The sequence below is a fragment of the Cervus canadensis genome, chromosome 31, assembly GCF_019320065.1.
Source record: "Cervus canadensis isolate Bull #8, Minnesota chromosome 31, ASM1932006v1, whole genome shotgun sequence".
NCBI classification, from domain to species: Eukaryota; Metazoa; Chordata; class Mammalia; order Artiodactyla; family Cervidae; genus Cervus; species Cervus canadensis.
The window spans coordinates 34,089,204-34,094,283 of record NC_057416.1 but is presented as its reverse complement, the minus strand read 5'-3'; positions in this window follow the sequence as shown (position 1 = coordinate 34,094,283).

The window sequence follows — 5,080 nt, the reverse complement described above, 5'->3', positions numbered from 1 at the left end:
CTTTTTCATGTTCCTTTCCATTCTGGTTTATTGCAGGATGTTGACTATAGTTCCCTGTGCTATAGAGTAGGGCCTTGCTGTTTATCCATTCTCCATTTGATAGTTTGCATCCGCTAACCCCAAACTTCCACTCCATCCTTCCCCCACACTTCCTTGGCAACCACAAGTCATGATTGTCCTTTTGAATGAGAGGTGAGCTTAGTTCTTACAATACTTTAAAGGGTGTGAAAAGGTATTTTGTCCACAATCATTGTCTCTCTCCCACCACTGCCCTAGGCCTTGGGCACCTTTAGGCCTTCTGGTTTAAGGACTACATGGCCCCCAGCGTATAAACACTTACTTGGGAAGGGGAACCCACGGAACTCTCGGACCCTGACATCTCAGGATGAATGGATTCCTCAGGTCAGCAAATCTGTATGCTGCCAGCTTCCAAGGACCAGCACCCAGGACTGGATGGATGCAGAGTATTTTTAACAAACACTGAACAAACATCTACTTGTTAAGTGAGCCAGCGTCTACACCAGAGCTGGGACTGGGGAAATAAAGATGAATACATCTCAGTCGCTTGCAGTAGCTGTTCAGAGGGTCCTGCAATCCAGTAAAGAAGAAGCATCGCTAACGTTCTGCAGGGCATGAGGACTGTTGACAGGAGCTGTTAGCTTCTTCATGCGTTACCTCCTCTAAATGCATTATGCACTCTTGTAAGAAGATACTAGGATCATTACTATTTTAGGCTGAGGAAACATACTCAAAAGCAGGTATACATTGTGTTAAAATCAAATGAGGAAGAGCTGGGGGGTGGACAGCGGTTGGCGAGCGAGCAGGTGCAGACTTAGCCAGACTCCAGCATCCTCGCTGAGTCTGCGGGGCTAAGAGGTAGGAAGGCTGTTCTAAAATCCGACCTCTACAGTGAGGTCAAGAGGAGAGAAGCCAGCCAGACCCTGGGGCAGGAGAACAGAGCAGGGGGGAGGCAAGGCAGACCCTGAGGGTGGGCCGAGGGCGGGTGGCAGCCCTGGGCCCGCATGGTGCTCGGTGCATGGGAAGCCCTCGATGAAGGCTAGAGGAATTTGCTCTATTTCTCTCATCAGTGAATTCTGGGGGCAGGATCAAAAGGAGGACGGTGGAGGCATGCCACCCCACTGTGGGGTTGACTCAAGGGGCCAGAACCCAGGTCTTCTTCTCATGGGACCTGCCAGCCTGCAGATTTACGAGAGAATCAGTGTAATCCTTCACTCAGAGGCCGTGGTAAACTTTGATGCAACCCTAAAACTACGTGGAGAATAAAAGCTTCGCCTGGTGGATCCTGCGAGGATGCGTGTGTGTGTGTGTGTGTGTGTGTGTGTGTGTGTGTGTGTGTGTGTGCACTCAGCCAAGCTCCCTCAGTCCCAAGCACACATGCGGGCTCCCTTTTCTTGGAGGAGGTCAGTGACAGCCCAGCCTCCCATTCACAGGTTGGAAAAAGAGCATTAATCTTCTTGACGTGGCAGGGGTGGGGGTGGGGGTTTGGGGGCCGGAATCCCTCAAACTGGGACATCCCTGGGAGCAGAGAGATCCTTGTCTTCTTCGACTGTGTGAACAAGCCTTGGTTCATAAGTTCAGGACATAAAGTCGGGGTGGGGGGCTTGAAGAAAATCAAGTAGCATTCCAGAAAACAAATACCGTCTCCCATCTTTCTCCTTACTACCTTTTTTAGGGGGATAAATAAGGGCAGACAGGGTTTCCCTGGTGGCTCAGAGGGTAAAGAATCTGGATGCAAAGCAGGAGACCCGGGTTTGATCCCTGGATCGAGAAGAACCCTCGGAGAAGGAAATGTCAACCCGCTCCAGGAATTGCCTGGAAAATCCCAATGGACACAAGAGCCTGGCAGGCTACAGTCCATGGGGGTCGAAAAGAGTCAGGCACGACTGAGTGGCTAACACTGTCACTTTCACTTCAAGGGCAGAGAGGGAGTGAGCTCAGTGCCCTTGGAGGAATTCTGCAGTGTTTTCTGAGAACAGACACCCGTGTCAGCAGGAGGGGCAGAAAAGGCAGGCCTGACTCGGTCTGAACTTGCGCGTGGAGCATAATTTATACAGCCAACGGCTTGTGCAAACTGCTGGCAAGCTGATGAGGCCACACCTTTCTCGAATGGGGTCCTTTACCTGGACTTCCCTACCTCCCCGAATCCTCTCTGTTCGCCTGGGCTTTGCAGCCACAGAGGGGACTCGGGTCCCGTCCACGCGGGATGAGAGCGGCAGGATGGGGAGTGAGGTGCGGGGCGGATGGTCAAGCACCCGCATCCATCGGGTACAGGACCCTGTGCCCGCACCCTCCTGACTCAGGCCTGGGGGCTTCTTTTCCCACCTCACCCTCGCTTCACGTCCAGTCTTCCCTCCTGTGGACCACCCAGCCCCCTCCCCCTCAAGCCCTGACTTAACCCAACATAGATTCTGCCTCTTTCTCAGCCCCACACCATGAAATACGGGCTGGGCCCTCATTGTTTCACTGGGGGCTTTGTCCCCTGGTGGGGACTTTGGAACTGTCCTACTCCATCTCTCCAGGGAAATGTCACTTTTCCTAGCCTTTCAGATCGAATCCTCCTGCTTGGTTCTTTTCCCCACAGCACTTCCCGCTTTCTTAACGTCCTGCTTCCTGGTGTGTTTGTACCTTCCCAGTCTCTCTCCACTGGAAAGTCGGGTGAGAAGGCAACTGGTCGCTTTTCTCCCCACTGCGGCCCCAGTGCCTTGAAGGACGCCTGTCTGCCACAGGGACTAGAGATGCTCAGGCCGGCGCAGTGGGGAGAACGGAGCCTGGAGCCAGCCGTGCAGACCTAGGACTTGGCTTGTTCTCTCCTCCACGCCCTGGGTGATTCCGGGCGGGTCCAACAGCCTCCCTGGGGCGGGATGACGGCAGCCCGTCCTCCCGTGACGCCAGAGCCCTGGAGCGGGGCACGTTAGGGACTCTCAGGCTTGGCCGGCCAACCTGCCTCTGCAGCCGGTGCCCCGCGCGCAGGGGCGGTGCTCGGGTGCGCCCGGGGCTGCAAAGTTCTTTATGGAACCTCCGGAGCAGGCTTCGTTAGTGAGGAGAGGAACGAGAAACAAAGAACGACCTTCCCAATTATTAATAAGGCAGCAACCCCATCCATCTTAATGAGACAGGGCGGAAAAACCCAGCGGCCCGGCAGCGGGTACACAATGGGATACAATAGAGACCTTGCTCTCCTTTTAAAAAGGAGGAAAGAAAGAGAGACAGACAGAAGGGGGAAAGCAGCAGAGATTGGAAAGCCAGTCCAAACATCCACCTCCGTGGCCCTCATAGAAGGTGTCCCCCATGGGCTTCAGCCACAGATGTCGGAAAAGTGCCAAGGGTGCGGTGGTCCTCTGCTGGGCGGGATGCTTCTTTGGCAGGGGGAGGGGATGGAGCGGTACCCAGCCAAGTGAGAACCTTCGATTCCTGGGTGCAGGATCTAGCAGCACAGAACTTGGTACCTGAAAAGGGATTTCAAAAAGTTTTGTTAACCTTTTCAGTTAGTAGCTCTCCCCCCAACCCCCACCCTGCCACCACCATGTGGTGTAAAAGACTTTCCGAGTCCTGGATCTGGGTCCTTCTACTGGTCCGCTGAGTGACTTTGGGCAAAGCGTTTAACATCTCAGCCTCCGTGTCTTCAGAACTAATTCACCTCCCAGATTTGCTGAGGTCCCACCACAGTCATCAACGTATCAGTAATCCTCTAAGTGTCTGATACAAAGGAGGTATTTAGCAAACCATCCTTGAAACAGAGTCTGAATCCCATCTCAGCTGGTGGAAGGTAAACAAGGGCTCCAGGCTGCAGCTGGGCTACCTTGATGGTGGGTCTGCCTCACGTCTGCCCTGATCGCCATCCCCTGGACCGCCTGAGGGCCCAGCACGGAGTAGCTGAATGGATGACGGAAAGGCCAGGACTCTAATAAAGATCTCAAGACAAGATGCTGATCAAGTGTTGATCCTGCCCTGAAAGGTGGGGAATCGCCCCTCCTTCTGGAGACAGTTCCCTGAAACATGGAAGCCCCATCAGCCCTAAGGGTCCTTGCCCCCACCCCCTACAGCAGGTCCCCCAGGCTGCGAAGTCCAGCTGGGAGCACCAGCCGTGCTCCTCTCCTTTCGGTTGCAATTCTCTGTCTGCAGGAGATGGTGGAAGGACGGAGGGAAGCAGCACACCTGGGCGTTGGAACACCGGCAGGTGGGCGGCACAGACAGGGCGTGGCCTGGAGCCCAAATCTCCAGCGGGATGACCGGTGTTCAGACACACCGGTCTCACCTCCAGTGGGGTGACCAGCCCTTGGACACACCCGTCTCACCTCCAGCGGGGTGACCGGCCCTCGGACGAGCCGGTCTCACCTCCAGCGGGGTGACCGGCCCTCGGACACGCTGGTCTCTTCTCCAGTGGGGTGACCGGCCCTCAGACGAGCCCGTCTCACCTCCAGCGGGGTGACCGGCCCTCGGACATGCTGGTCTCTTCTGCAGCGGGGTGACCGGCCCTCAGATGAGCCCGTCTCACCTCCAGTGGGGTGACCGGCCCTCGGACAAGCCGGTCTCATCTCCAGTGGGGTAACTGGCGCTCAGACAAGCTGGTCTCATCTCCAGCAGGGTGACCAGCCCTCGGACGAGCCCGTCTCTTCCCCAGCAGCGTGACCAGCTCTCAGACAAGCTGGCCATGTCCACCTAGGTCCAGGTGTTCTGGGCGGGCCACGGAAGACATCTCGATGTGGGGGAAGGGGAGGGAAGAGGGGCAGTTAGGGTGGTGGGGGACACGCTGCAGGGTGCCCCGGGGGTGTGCCCTCCCAGGGGCCCGGAGGCGGGGCAGGATGTCTCTGAGGTGGGTGCCCTGCTTTCAGGCGCTGCCGCCCTCCAGAGGAGGCAGGGCTGGATCCCAATTAGAGCCAAGGTTGCCTGCCAGTGACGGCTGCACGCTGCCAGCACCCTCATTAGCTTGGCAGGAAATCCCTGCTGCCTCACTGTGTCCCGCCACAGGCCCAGACACGCTCCCGGGGGGTCCCAGCCCCCGGGTCTCCGCCTCCCCACTCTTGTCGGGTGACACCCCGCCGGTCCAGCGTTTCCTGAG